Here is a 20,939-nt window from a genome sequence, read left to right as displayed (position 1 = left end):
CATGATGTACTGTAAGTATACAGTATATGTAATGTATTAATAAGCACGTTTTGATAATACCCTTTAATATTCATGTATTTTGCTCATTTTAAAAGGGGAACATTATCACCAGACCTATGTAAGCGTCAATATATACCTTGATGTTGCAGAAAAAAGACCATATATTTTTTTAACCAATTTCCGAACTCTAAATGGGTGAATTTTGGCGAATTAAATGCCTTTCTATTTATCGCTCTCGGAGCGATGACGTCAGATAAGTTCAGTTTATCGCAGCACCAAGTAGACAATCTGAAAATTCCCGCCATATCAATTCCTATATATGGTCGTAATTATTTTAAGTACACTGCGCACAATAAACGCAACATTATTAATATTGCTACTACGGATAATTTTATCAACAACTCCTTAAAACAGCCCACTACCTATAATATGGGCTTTCTAAACATCAGATATTTGTCTCCCAAAACGTTATTAGTTAATGAGGTCATTAGAGACAACAACCTTAACGTCATCGGTCTTAGCGAAACCTGGCTTAAACCAGACGACTTTTTTGCGATAAATGAGGCATCCCCTCCTAACTGTACGAATGCGCATATTGCCCGTCCCCTTAAAAGGGGAGGGGGGGTCGCACTAATATACAACGAAAACTTTAACTTTAGTCCTAACTTAAATAATAAATATAAATCGTTTGAGGTGCTTTCTATGAAGTCTGCCACACCGCTGCCTCTGTGCCTGGCTGTTATCTACCGCCCCACAGGGCCCTATTTGGACTTTATTAGTGAATTCTCAGAGTTTGTTGCTGATCTAGTGACGCACGCCGATAATTATAATGGGGGACTTTAATATCCATATGAATACCCCATTGGACTCACCGTGCGTGGCGCTCCAGACTATAATTGATAGCTGTGGTCTTACACAAATAATAAATGATCGACGCATCACAGCGGTAATACGATAGACCTAGTGCTTGTCAGAGGTATCACCATTTCCAAAGTTATGATACTCCCGTATACTAAAGTAATGTCCGATCATTACCTTGTAGAATTAGAGGTTCAGACTCATGTTCGGCAAGCTAATAATAATAATAACTGCTATAGCAGCCGCAACATTAATGCTGCCACAACGATGACTCTTGCTGGCCTACTGCCCTTGGTAATGGCACCATTCCCAAAGTATGTGGGCTCTATTGATAACCTCACTAACAACTTTAACAACGTCCCGCGCGAAACCATTGATAGTATAGCACCGCTGAAGTTAAAAAAGGCTCCAAAAAGGCGTACGCCATGGTTTACTGAAGAAACTAGAGCTCAGAAATTATTATGTAGAAAGCTGGAACGCAAATGGCGCACGACTAAACTTGAGGTGCACCATCAAGCATGGAGTGATAGTTTAATAACTTATAAACGCATGCTTACCTTAGCTAAAACTAATTATTACTCAATCTCATCCGCATTAATAAAAACGATCCAACATTTTTGTTTAGTACAGTAGCATCGCTAACCCGACAAGGGTCTCCTTCCAGTAGCTCCACCCATTCGGCTGATGACTTTATGAAGTTCTTTAGTAAGAAAATTGAACTTATTATAAAGGAGATTATAGACAATGCGTCCCAGCTACAACTGGTTTATAGTAACACAGATACGACTGTATATACGGTGGATACTGCAAATATCCAAAATATTTTCTCTCGTTTTGATGAAATAACATTAGAAGAATTGTTACAACGTGTAAATGGAATAAAACAAACATGTTTACTTGACCCACTTCCTGGGAAACTTATCAAGGAGCTTTTTGTATTATTAGGTCCATCAGTGCTAAATATTATAAACTTATCACTTTCTTCGGGCACTGTTCCCTTAGCATTCAAAAAAGCAGTTATTCATCCTCTCCTTAAAAGACATAACCTCGATCCTGACCTCATGGTAAACTACCGACCGGTGTCTCACCTTCCCTTTATTTCGAAAATCCTCGAAAAAATTGTTGCAGAGCAGCTAAATGAACACTTAGCGTTTAACAATCTGTGTGAAACCTTTCAATCCGGTTTCAGGGCAAATCACTCTACTGAGACAGCCCTCGCAAAATTGACTAATGATCTATTGCTAACGATGGATTCTGATGCGTCATCTATGTTGCTGCTCCTCGATCTTAGCGCTGCTTTCGATACCGTCGATCATAATATTTTATTAGAGCATATCAAAACACGAATTGGTATGTCAGACTCAGCCCTGTCTTGGTTTAACTCTTATCTTACTGACAGGGTGCAGTGCGTCTCCCATAACAGTATGACCTCGGACTATGTTAAGGTAACGTGTGGAGTTCCCCAGGATTCGGTCCTTGGCCCTGTACTCTTCAGCATCTACATGCTGCCGCTGGGTGACGTCATACGCAAATACGGTATTAGCTTTCACTGTTATGCTGATGACACCCAACTCTACATGCCCCTAAAGCTGACCAACACGCCGGACTGTAGTCAGTTGGAAGCGTGTCTTAATGAAATTAAACAATGGATGTCCGCTAATTTTTTGCAACTTAATGCCAAAAAACGGAAATGCTGATTATCGGTCCTGCTAGACACCGACCTCTATTTAATAATACAACTTTAACATTTGACAACCAAATAATAAAACAAGGTGACTCGGTAAAAAATCTGGGTATTATCTTTGACCCAACTCTCTCCTTTGAGTCACACATTAAAAGCGTTACTAAAACGGCCTTCTTTCAACTCCGTAATATCGCTAAAATTCGCTCCATTTTGTCCACTAAAGACGCCGAGATCATTATCCATGCGTTTGTTACGTCTCGTCTCGATTAATGTAACGTATTATATTCGGGTCTCCCCATGTCTAGCATTAAAAGATTACAGTTGGTACAAAATGCGGCTGCTAGACTTTTGACAAGAACAAGAAAGTTTGATCACATTACGCCTGTACTGGCTCACCTGCACTGGCTTCCTGTGCACTTAAGATGGGACTTTAAGGTTTTACTACTTACGTATAAAATACTACACGGTCCAGCTCCATCCTATCTTGCCGATTGTATTGTACCATATGTCCCGGCAAGAAATCTGCGTTCAAAAGACTCCGGCTTATTAGTGATTCCTAGAGCCCAAAAAAAAGTCGGCGGGCTATAGAGCGTTTTCCGTTCGGGCTCCAGTACTCTGGAATGCCCTCCCGGTAACAGTTCGAGATGCTACCTCGGTAGAAGTATTTAAGTCTCACCTTAAAACTCATCCGTATACTCTAGCCTTTAAATAGACCTCCTTTTTAGACCAGTTGATCTGCCGCTTCTTTTCTTTTTTCTCCTATGTTCCCCCCCTCCCTTGTGGAGGGGGTCCGGTTCGATGACTCTGTCCGGTCTCGACTCTGGACAGCCAGGGATCTGGCTGTCCAGAGTCGAGACCCAGGATGGACCGCTCGTCGGGACCCAGGATGGACCGCTCACCTGTGTATCGGTTGGGGACATCTCTACGCTGCTGATCCGCCTCCGCTTGGGATGGTTTCCTGTGGACGGGACTCTCGCTGCTGTCTTGGATCCGCTTTGAACTGAACTCTTGCGGCTGTGTTGGAGCCACTATGGATTGAACTTTCACAGTATCATGTTAGACCCACTCGACATCCATTGCTTTCGGTCCCCTGGGGGTGGGGGGGGGGTTGCCCACATCTGAGGTCCTCTCCAAGGTTTCTCATAGTCAGCATTGTCACTGGCGTCCCACTGGATGTGAATTCTCCCTGCCCACTGGGTGTGCGTTTTCCTTGCCCTTTTGTGGGTTCTTCCGAGGATGTCGTAGTCGTAATGATTTGTTCAGTCCTTTGAGACATTTGTGATTTGGGGCTATATAAATAAACATTGATTGATTGATTGATTGAGAACGTGACGTCACCTAGGTAATAAAGCCGCCATTTTCTCAAACACATGACAAACACCGCATCTCAGCTCTGTTATTTTCCGTTTTTTCGACTATTTTATGGAACCTTGGAGACATCATGCCTCGTCGGTGTGTTGTCGGAGGGTGTAACAACACTTCCAGGGAGGGATTCAAGTTGCACCACTGGCCCAAAGATGCGAAAGTGGCAAGAAATTGGACTAAATTTGTTCAAAATACGAGGGTGTGGGGAAAGCCGACGAAATGGTCAGTCGTTTGTCCCGCACACTTTACCGACAAAAGCTATGCTATTACAGAGATGGCAAGATTGTGTGGATATCCTGCGACACTCAAAGCAGATGCATTTCCAACAATAAAGTCAAAGAAATCTGCCGCCAGACCCCCATTGAATGTGCCGGAGTGTCTGCACATTTTACCGGCGGTGCTAAGGCAGACATGGCACAGAGATGTATGGATAACCTGTAGATGCATTTCCAACGATAAAGTCAACTAAATCACAAAGGTGAGTTTTGTTGATGTTGTGCTAATTAGACATATTTGGTCACGGCATGACTGCCAGCTAATCGATGCTCACGTGTTATTTAGGCTAGCTGTATGTACATTTGAAACTATATTTACATCCAGCATTTCCCTCCACCCACATTTAATGCCAAACAAACACTTACCAATCGATGGACTTAAGTTGATCCAGTGTCACAAGATGCCAAACTTCCGATCGTTGGTCTGCACAGTCTACCGGCGATGCTAAGCTATAGCTATTCGCTCAATAGCTTCATTTTCTTCAATTTCGTTTTCGCTATCTGCCTCCATACTCCAACCATCCGTTTCAATACATGCGTAATCTGTTGAATCGCTTAAGCTACTGAAATCAGAGTCTGAATCCGAGCTAATGTCGCTAATGAGTCTGAATCCGAGCTAATACTTTACTTCACTACTTTGGGGATATTGCAACAACATTGGACTCTGAAAAAGGTATTTTAAGAGTATCAAATCAAGGCCCAAACAGGCCTTCTGAAAACTTCAGTGCAGCTCATCAAGTTACCTAAAATACCTGTGTAAAATTACTTGAAAAGATGACAATAACAATTAAAAAGTTGTCAGAGGAACTTGAAGAGATAAAGAAATCTCTAAACTTCATGGGTGAAGAGATTGCTAAGGTTCTAAAGCAACAATGAAACATCATGGGCCTCATGGAGGAAGTGAAGGAGCTGAAGGAGAATGTGATCCAGAGAGACAAAAGGATTGAACTTTTGGAGCAGAGATGTGAGGATTTAGAGCAACAATCACTTGTCAATGACATTGTGGTCACAGGACTAGAGCTGAAACACCGCAGTTATGCTCGAGTTACAGCTGGGCTGAACCAAGGTGAAGATGCTCCTACGGAGGAACTTGAAACTCTTGAGCAAAAACTCCTGGACTTTGTCAGAGGTAAAAACATCATCGTTGAGAAACAAAATATATCAACATGCTATTCATTTCCAAACAAGAATGTTAAAGCAAGACCAATAATAGTGATGCAGATGGTTAACCAGAAACACACAATGGAGCTGCTGAGACAGTCCAAAAAGCTAAAGGGCACTGGAATTTATCTGAATGAGCACCTGACAAAGAAAAATGGTTAAATTGCAAGAAGTGGCCGCATTCTCAGGAAAGAAAATAAGATTCAATCTACATGGACGAGACATGGAAAAGTCTACATAAAGCCAAATGGATCGGATCAAATGAAGCCAATATGGATTAAAAATGTGAAAGACTTGGAACAATTTAAATAACTTGTTGAATCAGGACAACAAATGTTTTTTTAAGTTATATCGTATATTTTAGTACATTATTGATATTTTGGTTAAACTTCTTTGGAGGATGACTAATAATGAGTTTGACTTTTATATTTCTGACGAGGAAGAAAGCAGTATAGCTGGGCAAGAAGATATTCAAGACAGGATAAGCTGTAAGGAACTAAATTTAAGTTATTTAGAAATTAATGATAATAAAGTAGGAGAATTTTGTAATGACATTGATCCAGAAATTAATTTAAGTGGATTACATAACATAAATGTTTCATATTACTCAGAGGATAGTTTTAAAAATGTGGATTTTAAGGGTTTTTCGCTTATTCATTTTAATAGTAGAAGTCTCAGGGCTAATTTTGAGAAGATACAAGAGTGTTTGGAATCTTTAAAATCAACATTCCAAGCAATTGCCATCTCAGAGACATGGTTGACGGATGAAATTAATGATATGTTTATATTAGAAGGTTATGATTTTTATAATATAAATAGAAAAAATAAAAAAGGAGGTGGTGTTGCGTTCTATGTACAAAAAAAATATTACTGTGAAATTATCGACAGTCTAGTTATGGATGATGTTATGGAGAGTATGACTATAAAAATACAAATAAATAACGAACGTAGTGCATATTTGAGTTGTATTTATAGGACACCTGGGTCACATGTAGAGCTTTTCCATGACAGCCAACTAAAAGTACTTGGAAAACTAGCTAACAAGAAATGTGTCTTTGTGTGTGGGGATTTCAATTTTGATTTATTAAAATGGAGAACCCATAAACCAACTAAAGACTTTTTTGAATGAAATGTTTACTTATGGTTTGCAACCAATAATTGATAAACCAGGCAGAATAACGCGAGAATCTGCTACCCTCATTGACAATATTTTTACAAATATCCATGACATAACTACAGGTGGAATACTCCTTAGTGACATCACAGATCATTTTCCAGTGTTTGTGAATATTCAAAGTATGATTGTAAATAATATAGCACAAAAAACATTGTTCAAATTAACAAGATTAAGGACACCTGAAAGAATACAAGCATTTAAGAATGAGCTTTCAAAATGTTTCTGGGAAGGGGTGTATGTTGAAAATTGTAATGATTCATACAGGGCATTTCTGTTTAAATGGTTAGAACTTTATAATTCCTGCTGTCCAGTCGTGAAGTCCACACCAAAGAAAGTGAGTAAAAATAAGCCTTGGATGACGAAGGGTCTAGTAATGGCCTCCAATAGAAAAAATGTTCTGTATGATAGTTACTTTAAAAATTAAACTGAACAAAATGAAAGGGAGTATAAAATTTATAAAAATAAGTTGACTTCTATTCTACGAAATCAAAAGAAAAGTTATTATAACGAGAAATTTGAAGATAGCAAAAATAATATTAAACAAACGTGGAACACAACCAGGTTTTAGGTAATAGATGTAAAAATCATGAGACTACGAGCTACTTTATAAATGATAATAATATAAAACTAAACAAAAAAGAAATGATAGTGGAAGAATTTAATGACTATTTTGTTAATATGGGCCCTGCACTTGCAGAAAAAATACCTGTTTATGAGGACACAGGCTTGACTAAAAACACAATAAACCCTCATTTAAAATCAATGTTTTTGAGTGGAGTAACAGAAGTGGATATTATTCAAACAGTAAGAGCCCTTAAAAGTAAAACATCTACAGACATACATCAGATAGATATGGTAATTATTAAATAATGTATTCATTTAATTGCTAAGCCATTGGCTCACATATGTAATCAATCATTCCAGTGTGGATACTTCCCAGATGATATGAAGATAGCAAAGGTTATTCCTGTTTTTAAAAACGGAAATAAGCATCTTATGGAAAATTATAGACCGATCTCAATACTCACTCAATTTTCAAAAATTTTAGAAAAGCTTTTTACAAAACAGTTAAATAATTTTCTGGAAAAAAAACACCTTGCTTAAGCAGCAGCAGTATGGTTTTAGAGAAAATCGAACAACTACGTATGCAGTAATGCATATGCTAGAGGAGGTTGGTACTGCTATGGATAATGATGAATTTACAATAGCCATCTATATTGATTTAAAAAAGGCCTTCGATACCATTGACTACAGACAGTTAATAAATAAGTTGGATAAGTACGGCATCCGAGGGCCAGCTCTGTCCTGGATCAAGAGCTATCTAGAAAATAGAAAACAATGTGTTCAGGTGGATAATACAATATCTGGATTTAAAAAATATAGTTTGTGAAATTCCTCAGGGTTCTATAATTGGTCCTAAGTTATTTAACATTTTCATTAATGATTTTTGTGATGCATCAAGTTTCTTAACATTTTTTATGTTTGCTGATGATACAACTATCCTTTGTTCTGGAAAATCTTTTAATGAACTTTTGGTAAAAATAGAACAAGAAATGACAGTGCTTAAAAACTGGTTTGATATGAATAAATTATCACTTAATATTGCTAAAACTAAATTCATGATATTTGGTACCAAAACTGAGGTATCTAATGAAGTAAATATTAAAATAAATGGAGATAAAATTGAGCATGTCATTGATACTAAGTTTTTGGGAGTTATAATTGATTATAAATTATCATGGAGACAACATGTAAATTATATAAAAACAAAAATATCAAAAACACTTGGTGTTTTGTACAAAACTAAAGAATTACTTAATTATAATTCTTTGTTAACAATTTATTATACTTTGATACTTCCATACATGACATACTGTGTAGAAGTCTGGGGAACCACTTTTAAAACCATAACTAATGATATTGTTTTGCTGCAAAAAAAAGCTGTACGGCTAATAAACAAAGCAGGATATTATGACCATACCCATCCATTATTTGTTAAATCAAAACTTATGAAATTTCAAGATATTGTTTATTATAAAATAACACAGATAATGTTCAAAGCAAAAATAAATACTCTTCCTGAAGGAATTTAAAAATACTTCTCTCTACAGACCAGCAAATACAATCTAAGAGATGAATCCAAGTTTATTTTATCAAAAGCAAGACTAGTGGTTAAACGTAGATGTTTATCTGTTCTCGGTGTTAATTTGTGGAATTCTGTTGGTAAAGAAATAAAAATGAGTGACTCAGTATTTAATTTCAAAAAGAACATGTCACAATGTATTTTAAAAAGTTATGTGAACTAGAAATTTATGTTTGTTTGGTTAAATGTTGTATTTAGAAGGTATGTATGTTTATTTATAAAAAAGTGTATGTGTGTAGGTACATATTTTTGTATTGTTTGTTGGGGGGCAGCTTGAATGTGGATGCTGAATGACTATATTTCTTTTTGTGTTGCAGAATTATTAGAAAAGGTAACTTAATTGAATGTAAAAAAAATTATGTTGGGCATATAAGCTTTTTGGCTTCTGCCTGTTTCAGTCATGTTATTCATTTTTGAATCGTGATCTATGTTTGAATATGTTTTTGTTAGACTGAAAATAAACTGAAACTGAAAGCTATATCTTACGCTGCGATCCGTATTGGCATCACTGGATGACAACACAGGAAAACGGACGATGGCTTCACAGATAGCGAAAATCAGGCACTTTAAAGCTTTTTTTTTTAATGGATTTTATGGGCAAGGGTAAAATTTTGAAAAAAAAATTCAAAAAATAAAATAAGCCAATGGGAACTGATTTTTATTGGTTTTAACCCTTCTGAAATTGTGATAATGTTCCCCTTTAAGATGTACAATAAAGTTTGATGAGCAAGGACACAAGGAAACAGCTAATCAGTTTATCATTACAACAATGGCACGCAAGCTTGTGATCATGGCGTCACTATTAATAGTTTGTCTGCGTTATTGCTTATAATAACAATGACTAATACTTGGTTAATATTGTTGTTGCTTTTTGGATGTTTTTTCTTGGGTTTTATGGGCGGAATATAGGACTTCCCGTTGGCTCGGCTGTCAGCAGACTATTATTAACAATAATTTACAAGTTAGAATGCATTTAAAAAAACATTATTTTTCATGTATTTCAAGACGATTGTGAATGATAGCCAAAATTCCCCAAAAAGTAAATTTCCCCTTTAAAAGACATGTATGTATAATCAACGTTGTGGCAATGTCTTGTGTCTGCTGGGTAACAAAGACATTTGATTTGTCAACCAATTTATTATACTGTATATTCTACCTCCATCCCAATATCCTGGGAGCTGGAATTGCTATTAGCCACTAACACTTGCTCAGCACCAACTGACACGGTCAATTGTTTTTTGTTGTTGTGTTGGCCCAACAACATTCAACATGTCCCCCGACTGGTGCAAAGAAAAATCTCAAAGGGCATTTTCACACTTCACACTCGTCCCCTAAAGTCCTGTATTTTTTAAAACACAAGCCTACCATGCTCGGGTGCCAAGTCCGGGACTGCTGGAAAAGGTTGTCTCAGTTCAGAAAGACCTTGGTACCATTCAGTTGTGGTGAGAAAGCAATCCAACGTTGATACTCTCCAACTGCCAAATGAACAAACACATTAACTGATCCATACAAGACAAAGCGAACTACAAGAGTGAAAGTACCAAAGTGATCATGCAAAAATAAGAACCCGGTATTTCCCCAAAGTCGCAAGAGTGAATGGGCCCACACAAGGGGAAAAAGGCAATTGGGAAAAAGGGGACGCAAATCTCTTCTATTCCCTAAATCCAGTGGCACATGTCAGATCTACAGGGCCTAGCGCCACCACACCACTAGTGAGAAACCATAGACCACAAGGGAGAAATTTGTGTCGACTTTGTTGGACAATTATGAATGTTGTATTAAACACTGATGTAATGACAGAAAGCACATAATTTTTGGGAACTATTTGTAGAGGTAGAGTGCTACTGCATATTGTCATTTCTGCACATTGCGTCACTTGATGCAATGCTCTTGACTTTTCTCGGAAGCCAGCCTCTTCCACCTAGGACCATATATGCGGGTATGGCTATGAGATACCGAGTTGGACATCTGACGTTGCACGAAAGAAGAACTAAACGCAACGCTCTCTATCAATTGGTGGCCCATGGCCCGACATACATTTTTAAAATAATTTTACTGAATTCAGGATTGACTGCTGTGACACTTTACCCATGACTCTTCTTGGGGGGGTAAAGTTGATCCCTTTAAAAGGCCTTAAATTAAAATTCAGGCTTGGACTAATTAACCGGAAATTAAATAAAAAGTTGTTCTGTAACTTTTCCGGTGTTGGTAATCGCTGTATGCACAGATTACTATGGCTGCAAGAAGCAGACGGTAGGGCTGGGCGACGGTATGATCGTGATCGTTGATGGCGATTAATTTGAGTTTGATCACGGTGATCAGCTGTTGGCATATTTCCTCGATCAAACGTGGCGGAAATATCTGTTATAAGTTACCGCATTAAAAAACTGTAGGGAAGCAACAATACGTCGGTATAATCCTGCATGAGACAATTCACATTTACTGAACGTGATCGTGTGTGTGTCTGTGAATGTGTGTGTTTGTGTACGTTTGCGTGCAATTGTGTGAAAGTGTGTTTGATTATGCGACCATCTCGTACCACCATCGCAAAAGTCAGTCTCCTCACAAATAGGGGTGTAACGGTATGTGTATTTGTATTGAACCATTTCGGTACGGGGGTTTCGGTTCGGGGGATTCACGGTGGCAGAGGGGTTAGTGCGTCTGCCTCACAATACGAAGGTCCTGCAGTCCTGGGTTCAAATCCAGGCTCGGGATCTTTCTGTGTGGAGTTTGCATGTTCTCCCCGTGAATGCGTGGGTTCCCTCCGGGTAATCCGGCTTCCTCCCACTTCCAAAGACATGCACCTGGGGATAGGTTGATTGGCAACACTAAATTGACCCTAGTGTGTGAATGTGAGTGTGAATGTTGTCTGTCTATCTGTGTTGGCCCTGCGATGAGGTGGCGACTTGTCCAGGGTGTACCCCGCCTTCCGCCCGATTGTAGCTTAGATAGGCGCCAGTGCCCCCCGCGACCCCGAAAGGGAATAAGCGGTAGAAAATGGATGGATGGATGGATGGGTTTCGGTTCGGTACGAGGGTGTATCGAACGAGTTTGTAAACTAAAGTCTTTAACAAGCTACTCTGCAGCTGCCTCTGAGCAGTGAGCACCCAGCATTGTCCCGCCCACACAACCATCTGATTGGTTACATACAAAGCCAATCAGCAGTGCGTAATCAGAGCGATGTAACAGCCAATCAGCAGTGCGTATTCAGAGCGATGTAACAGCCAATCAGCAGTGAGTATTCAGAGCGCATGGAGTGAGTGCTCCGATGTCGAGATGAGCAGATATGTGTTTAGCAGGTGAGCAGCTGACATCGTACACTCCCCAAATTATAAAAAGTACTTCCCAGTCACAACTATTACAAACATCACTATGAGCCCGTTGACCTTCTAGAAACTTAAACTGCAGCTCAGCTCTCTCATAGTTCTGGGTTGAGGTGAACGCTAATTAGCTTTTAGCGTTACATTAGCTCATTTTGCTGAGTGTGTGCGTGCCTGTGTGCGTGCCTGTGTGCGTGCGTGCGTGTGTGCATAATAAAAGTCAACTACAGGCTTCCCAAATGCTGTAATAAATTCAGCATGATGAGTTGACTTGAAACTGTTTAATGTTGCACTTTTTATATGTAGAAGAAAGGTTTTGTCATTTTATTTAATCAAAGCAACAACTTGAGGCAGTTTAATGTGGATTTACGTGGGCAGAATTATTATAGTGTTCCCAATGTTAAAAGGATAAAGTTGTTGTTTATAAATTTGGTGAATGAATAACCAAAAAATTTACATTTTGTTGTTTTCTTACTGTACCGAAAATGAACCGAACCGTGACCTCTAAACCGAGGTACGTACCGAACCAAAATTTTTGTGTACCGTTACACCCCTACTCACAACCCAATTAATGTTCAATCGCGTTGTGGCTTGTCCCCTGACATAGCTCGAAGTACAGCCCAGAAGATCAAAATAAAGCTTTATGACTAACACTGGCATAGAAGTTGAAACACAACATCTAAAAAAATCAGTGACTTTAGTTTCACTATCTGCTGCAGCTCACTAGTAATCCTGCTCCATGTGCAGACTTTCATGCGCTCAGACAACGTCAATGTCACTGTTTTGGTCCCGAATGGGAGAATCAATACAACCACCAATTTAATCAGAAAAGGCATTTTTATATCTAAATATCTTTAATTAGACTTTTTGTTTATATGTCTGCAGATTCTACTCCTCTGATACAACATGTGCTAAAAAATTTTTTTCCCTGCTGTAGGAGTAACTAGCACAATAGTACCGGTATAGCTGGGTTGCAATCATGTGACCTAGAGGCACATCCGGGTTTCAGTAGATGGTCCGGAGTCCCGTTAGGCTTCTGTTTATTTACCTGAATCAGTGCAGATTTGGGCATATTTTAAAAGGTTTAAAGGTAAATACATAAACGATTATGAAAAAATTATAAAATGGGATAAAGTGGATTTATACATTCTTAATAAAAAAAAGTTTTTCGTGATTTGAACCATTTCTCATCACCAAGACGGTATTGCACGCTCCAACCTCACTTCATTTGACACTCACGGTATTTAGAGAAGTATTTGGATCCACATCATGTATTTACATTTGGAGGGGCCCACAAATTAAATATTAATCCGTGAAAGACAAAATTGGGATTATTCCTGCATTGTTAGGTTTGAATGATTAATTGAAACTTTTATTAGTCGGTTGCACAGTACAGTACATCCAACCATCCATCCATTTCCTACCGCTTATTCCCTTTTGGGTCGCGGGGGGCGCTGGCGCCTATCTCAGCTACAATCGGGCGGGAGGCGGGGTACACCCTGGACAACTCGCCACCTCATCGCAGGGCCAACACAGACATATTCCGTAAAATTGACCACTAAATGGTAACATCCGAATACGTTTTTCAACTTGTTATGGTCGGGGTCCACGATAATCAATTCATGGCAACATATTGGATGGACATAGCGTGCTTTGCGGCTGTGATCGTGATACTGTTTGCAGTGGATTTCTTGTTACAAAAATTGTTTCTATTATCTGCAATTCATGTCTGCAGTTGTTTATATGGTGTGAATCATATTTTGTCACATTTAACTATAAACGTCCCATTGTTAAGCAAGGTTTGCTAGCGATATCAAGATTCAGGATATGCAGTTGAGGCCAAGAAAGATTTGATATTCTATTTTGTTATTACAATTAAGGATATTTTTCTTGATGCCAAAAAATTATCACCAAAGACGCTAAAATGTGGTCATCCTTGTCGAACACTTGGCTTACCTGCAAAACAACCACAAAAAGGCTTTTTGTGTCTGTTAAGAAAATGGACAATAAAAATACAGTTGATTGCACCACCAATCACAAAATATATGTATTAATAAGATTTAACAGGACGTTAGTTTATTTGCACAAACAGGTTTTCGTAGTTATATTAAGAAGGCACAGCAACCACAAAAGAGCATAAACTAACGTAATCTCTTGTCCTTTTCTTATGTTAAATTCTGCTATCAAACACTACCAATATGGCAAAGAATAAACTTGATTCCATCACAGAAAGTTTCCCAAACAAATCAAATGTTCAAACAAACATTTATCAAAGTGATCGCTGCAGACACGAGCGTTGTCCGATTGTATTCCACAATATGATGGAGATTATTTGTAGCAGCCATTTCTTGTGACGCACTTTAGTTTTTTTCCGCTGACCACCTTTATTAACCACTTCATTAAAAGTATTTTCAGTCAATCGAATCGAATACGTTGTGCGATTCAGAATCGATTCGCTTTTTTTTTTTTTTTTAAATCGATTTTTTTTTTTTTTTAAATCAATCCAACAAACCACTACACAGCAATACCATAACAATGCAATCCAATTCCAAAACCAAACCTGACCCAGCAACACTCAGAACTGCAATAAACAGGGCAATAGAGAGGAGACAAACACGACACAGAACAAACCAAAAGTAGTGAAACAAAAATGAATATTATCAACAACAGTATCAATATATGTTATAATTTCAACATAGCAGTGATTAAAAATCCCTCATTTACATCATCATTAGACATTTACAAAAATTTTTAAAAAAGAACAACATTGTCACAGTGGCTTACACTTGCATCGCATCTCATAAGCTTGACAACACACTGTGTCCAATGTTTTCACAAAGATAAAATAAGTAATATTTTTGGTTCATTTAATAGTTAAAACAAATTTACATTATTGCAATCAGTTGATAAAACAGTGTCCTTTATAAGTATAAAAACTTTTTTTTTATTTATTTACCGTACTACTCTGTTAGCATGTCAGCAGACTTGGGTAGATCCTGCGGAAATCCTATGTATTGAATGAATACAGAATCGTTTTGAATCGGGAAAATATCGTTTTTGAATCGAGAATCGCGTTGAATCAAAAAAAAAAAAAAGATATATTATCGAATCGTCACCCCAAGAATCGAAATTGATTCGAATCGTGGGACACCCAAAGATTCGCAGCCCTACTAATTACATACTTTGTTTTCTGCAGACTTTTTGTGATGACAAGCAAAAAAAAAAAAGAACTTTACCTCTACAAATCGCACCAAAAAGAAGCAAAATTGTGGGTCTAAAAATGGTAAATGGGTTGTACTTGTATAGCGCTTTTCTACACTGAAGGTACTGAAAGCGCTTTGACACTACTTCCACATTTACCCATTCACACACTGATGGAGGGAGCGCCATGCAAGGCGCTAACCAGCACCCATCAGGAGCAAGGGTGCGCCACGCCGTTCAGGTGTGAACTGTACTGTGCGTTACCTTTACTGTTGCACCTCTAGTAAACACAAATGTAAATATGAACAAAATGACAGTTTTCAGCTGTTAGCATACATTACTTCAATCAATCATGGTAGAAACGTCTGTTACAAGATACTGCAGTAGTTAACAGTAGGGATGCAGTACTCTGTATATTCCTGCACGGAATAATACACTTTAATTTAAAAAAAAATTGTGAAATGATACGGAAGATATGAAAAAATTTATTGTTATAACTGTTTTGCCAAATGGCCTAACCCTCACAGGCGTTCACTCTTAGCAGCAGCTGTGGAGGTTTGTACTTCATGCACATAAACAGTAATGTAGGGCTGGGCGATATATCGATATATATCGCGGGTTTGTCTCTGTGCGATATGGAAAATGACTACATCGTAATATTCGAGTATACATTCTCACGCAGTTGCTTTTAGCTGCGGGCGTACACTTCAGGCTCTTCTCACTCTTTCCTTCTCACAGACAAGCAGGCACACATTCTTACATACGTCACATACTGTCACGTCATACGTCACATACGCCCTCCCAGAGCAGAGAGGTAGCATACTGGGCTACGTTAACTGCTAACGTAGCCGTACGAGAGAAAGAAGATGCGAATCTGGTAAAAAACGAAGGAAGACTTAATTCCCAATGAAAACAGCAGGGTTTCCATCATCTGGCAGTGGTTCGGCTTCAAGTGGGAATATGTCGAACAGACAACCGTAATTTGTCAAGTGTGGGGGGAAAAGCGTTGCTATAAAAAGTAGCATAACTGCTAATATGTAGCATCATTTGAAAAGCCACTCGCTAGAGAATGAAGAGAATTTCATAACCTTAGTAACTTACCACATAGTGAAGGACCATAACTATTTGATTTCCTATTATGCAGCTCATTTTTATTTGACACTTAAAATGTCTCTGACAATCTTGCACTTTATATTTTGGAAATGACTTCAATGTTTGTGCAATTGCTTAATAACTTTAATATTTAGACTTTTGGTCAATTTACTTAGTTGTGACTTCCCCCTCTGCATGAAAGTTTATAATTAGCATATATGAATGCAGTATGAAGAATGTTTTAGTGTAGACACATAGACTCATCATACTACAGTGATTATATGCATCAAGTGTTCATTCAAGGCCAAGGCAAAACATCGTAATATATATCGTATACCACGATATGCCTAAAAATATTGCGATATTAAAAAAAGGCAATATCGCCCAGCTCTACAGTAATGTTAACAGCTGTAAAACTCCTGACTATTAGTACTACCGTATAAAATTAAAATGATCCAAAGTATGTGATTGCCGACTGCACTTTGATAGGCTTATGGAAGGACCAGCGTTAGCTAACATGAACGAGAGACAATGTGCCTTTTCCCATTAGGAATCATACCCCAATCTAAACTTGCATAAACACATTCCTGTCCAAACAACTAAGACAAAGTATTCACATTGAACATAAAGCCTGTGCTGTCTTTACAAAGTTATCGATATCAACTTTACAGTTTTGAGTTATAACAGACATCCATCCATCCATCCATTTTCTACTGCTTATTCCCTTTGGGGTCGCTGGTGCCTATCTCAGCTACAATCGGGCGGAATGCGGCGTACACCCTGAACAAGTCTCCACCTCATCGCAACATTTACACTCACATTCACACACTAGTGCCAATTTAGTGTTGCCAATCAACCTATCCCTAGGTGCATGTCTTTGGAAGTGGGAGGAAACCGGAGTACCCGGAGAGAACCTACACAGTCACGGGGAGAACATGCAAACTCCACACAGAAAGATCCCGAGCCCGGGATTGAACCCCAAGACTACTGAGGACCTTTGTATTGTGAGGCAGATGCACTAACCCCTCTGCCATCGTGAAGCCTAACAGACATCCATTCAACACAAAAAACAGAAGTAAAATTAACGAATCAACTAATTAGCATTTATTTAAAAAAATAAAACTTCAAATACAAGACAAACATAATTAAAAACTCAAATATAATGTGGCTCCAATGAAGCCAGAACAGTATTTGAGGTTTCCTCTGCCAAAAAAATATAAAAGATTTCAGTGCGTGTACAAGTACTTTTTGAGCACATTTCACAATACCGCAGCAGTATATAATAACTGTAATAATTTTGGTCACAATACTTTATTTAGCTATTTTATTTATTATTTTGGTTGTGTATATTAGAGGGTCTCCTACTTCCCCCTTAACAAAGACAGAACCTATTGCATTGCTTTTGGCTGTGATTTTTGTTCAAGTGCAAAATTTTGCTAACAGATTACATTTTATTTGTACTTTTTGTTTATTTAATCTTAACTTGTATATTTAAACGTTTACATTCCAATTAAGATTTGTTAGAATATACCATAAATACAAGTTTACTGCATTTGAAAGGGAATACTTGCATTATTATTTTGTATTAGTCCCTCACTAGTTAATTCGGCCTCAATAAACTAATGGAAATTATTTGTAGCTCAATATATCATCAAGAAAAATTTGTTATTTAATACTGTTTCTTTAAATTATTCATAGAAACACACATTAAATTAATGCCAAAGTTACTCATCTTTTCTACCTTAATTTATAAAACACATTTTATATATAACATTGAAAAGATTAACAAAAAAAAACTTTTAGTGGCTCAAACTGTCTTTGTACTGTTCTTCATGCCGCATGTTTAAATGATTTAAAAGAGTAAATGTGTTCAAGTCACTAGGAACAACAGACAATACCTTTGTTTGGTCGATTTTACTTTTTTTTTTATCGAAAAAAGGCACAAATTCCTTCTCGGTTTGTTGGTTTAGCTTCCGTCTCGCTTTTCGTCTCCAAGATGCTGACATCTATGCATGCTCCTGTCAGCCTTTGCTCGCATAAAAATATTAGAACAATTAACTTCTTTTGAGTGACGTAAAATGCTACCGCAAAGCAGAAGGGTTGGTGTATGTACATTAGCCACAGTTCAGATGTTAAAACTAATAGAGAATTATGTGGTAAAATGGACATTTTTATTTCTCACTAGTATTGTAATGTCGCACAGCACAACATGCGAGTTGGTTTATTTTAGTAAATATTTAAATGACAGTGAAATACCTACTGTATTATAAGCACAAACTTTGTAAGAAAAGTTTCAAAAGCATAACAAACAACCTAGAGACAGCTGGTATCCTCAAAAACTTGCGAGATGGGAAACCTGTAATTGATTGATTGATACTTTTATTAGTAGATTGCACAGTTTAGTACATATTCCGTACAATTGACCACTAAATGGTAACACCCGAATAAGTTTTTCAACTTGTTTAGGTCGGGGTCCACGTTAATCAATTCATGGTAAGCCGAGGTGTCACTGTATTCTACTTTAAAGCCATTGTTTTATGGCTGCTCATTTTTATATATAACTAAAGCGCCTGATTATTGACAAGTGGGGCTATTTTGAATGCGTGAAATTGGAATGCAAGACACACAACCATTTAAATATTACCTGCCTGGAGAGTGAATAAAGAAGTTCCTTGAATTCACCAACGTGCCGGAATGGACTGTTGTCAGTTTGCAGCTGGAATTTTGTCGTTTTCTTCCTTTTGGTGAATATAACCTGTGCATCAAGAAAAAGTTGTTTTAAGATTCTCAATTTCTAAAATGACTTGCTTTGGTAAACCCCCAAGATTCCCAAACACACACCAAGTTACATGGGAAGTTACTTTTCAGCAAAAACACATCAAATAATGTGACTGCATGTCTCAATGCAGAGATTGTTCCTGTTATATAGATGCGCGATTTCTGTTGTAATGTACATGTTTGAATATTTATTTAATAGCGAAGGCATAACTACACGGCGTGGCGCAATGGGAGAGTAGCCGTGCGCAACCCGAGGGTCCCTGGTTCAAATCCCACCTAGTACCAACTTCGTCACGTCTTGAGCAAGACACTTCACCCTTGCTCCTGATGGGTGCTGGTTGGCGCCTTGCATGGCAGCTCCCTCCATCAGTGTGTGAATGTGTGTGTGAATGGGTAAATGTGGAAGTAGTGTCAAAGCGCTTTGTGTACCTTGAAGGTAGAAAAGCGCTATACAAGTACAACCCATTCATTTATTTACACTGTCACATGAATTTATGCACACCTGCTGTTTTGATTTGATTGTTTGACTGAAGCTGTTATTAGTAAATTGCACAGTACAGTACATATTCCGTACAATTGACCACTAAATGGTAACACGCGAATGAGTTTTTCAACTTGTTTAAGTCAGGGTCCACGTAAATCAATTCAAGGTAAGGTAGGTGTAGCTATGTCAAATTTAAGAAATAAATACGTTTTTTATAATATGATGATCGCAAATATGGATTGTTGGGCGAAAGTGGGTCATAATTGATGGATAATTTCCAAAGAGGACTATCCAGATGGGTATTATTAAATAGGTGACAAACAAATGTGACCTGTGTTGTTAGTAGTCATGGCCTACAGCCGTGATATTATAGGATAGCTGACAGGTTAAACACGCCCCTCCAAAACAATGATGTATCAGGAGTGGCAGGACTAATTCCTTCAATTTCTCTTTCAGTATGTCGCTGGTGCCTGTCCTGGGGGACTTTAGTAGGCTAACACGCACTAGCTACGCTAGCGTAGCTACCTCGGACAACAAACAGCTAGCATTCAGACCTCACCGTTCAAGTGGCCCGTTGTCTTCTCAAGTGCTTTGTCGTCTTGCGCGGTAAAAGTCCCGTTTTTTCTTCGCCTTTCTTCTTAGTCGACGCCGGCGTGTGCGTTATCAACGACAACGGGAGACGACGGTGATCGCAGAATCCTTTTGGATGTCCTCCGCAAAAAGTCTATCCTGGCCGCCGTGCGAGTACCCGCACCACATCACCACCAACCTCCATTTTCTCCCTTTGCGGATTTTCAGACAATGTGGCTCAATGTGCCGCAATTCGTTCTTCTTTGGACCAATAACAAGGTGCAGAGAACCGATAAGATCCCGCCCCTTTTCGCTCTGTGGCTGCCGCTGCCTGAGTCGGATCATGCTCGACTGCTTCCGGTCGGAGCGGCCATTAGAGGCTCCTTGCAGTTGCAGTCAGTCCTACCCTCCCTGGTGTTCTGCCGCTGCTGTGCGCCTTTGCCAGACTCTGCGCTGCAGGGTAAAGTCATCATTGAGGTTTAAATGTGCCCACAATCTGTTTCCATACTTCAGTCTTGGTCTTTCATCAGCAGAATCACTGCTAGTGGGGCTGCTCCTGCTCAGGACTCTGTGCCCTGGTTGATACCTAAAGGGTTAATCCGTCACAGACAACCATTTTGTCAGCAGGACTGCTACAAAATGGCTGCAGTGCTTCAGACTCAGAGAAGGTTTCCTTGGGGACCAGACCCTAGTGGTTTAACAGTAACTGAACGCCATTCGCTCCTGGAAGTGTAGAAAAAAAGGCTTTCATCATGAAATTGTAGTTTCTTTATTATGCTGGTATACATTTTTAAATTGCTACATTGTGGCACTTGTTAGTGGGGCTATAAA

The 20,939-nt window shown here is 38.5% G+C and overlaps 1 protein-coding gene across 3 annotated transcripts in view; it reads right to left on the bottom strand.

The window, feature by feature from the left end:
- Window positions 1-20,502, bottom strand: part of znf1035 (zinc finger protein 1035) — a 50,042-nt gene extending 29,540 nt beyond the window's left edge. Inside the window, exons 1-4 of one of the 3 annotated variants that reach the window (XM_061916040.1) lie at window positions 20,098-20,502; window positions 18,921-19,031; window positions 13,940-13,971; window positions 10,029-10,138 (exon numbers count right to left, since the gene is read on the bottom strand). The gene's annotated coding sequence lies outside the window, so the exon portion shown is untranslated. The remainder of the gene's footprint in view (window positions 1-10,028; window positions 10,139-13,939; window positions 13,972-18,920; window positions 19,032-20,097) is intronic. The other 2 variants (XM_061916039.1, XM_061916041.1) reach the window with 2 other exon arrangements.
- Window positions 20,503-20,939: the final 437 nt, after the last annotated feature.

The sequence above is a fragment of the Nerophis ophidion genome, linkage group LG11 (genome assembly GCF_033978795.1).
Source record: "Nerophis ophidion isolate RoL-2023_Sa linkage group LG11, RoL_Noph_v1.0, whole genome shotgun sequence".
Classification (NCBI taxonomy): domain Eukaryota; kingdom Metazoa; phylum Chordata; class Actinopteri; order Syngnathiformes; family Syngnathidae; genus Nerophis; species Nerophis ophidion.
This window is presented reverse-complemented; position numbering and strand designations above follow the sequence as displayed.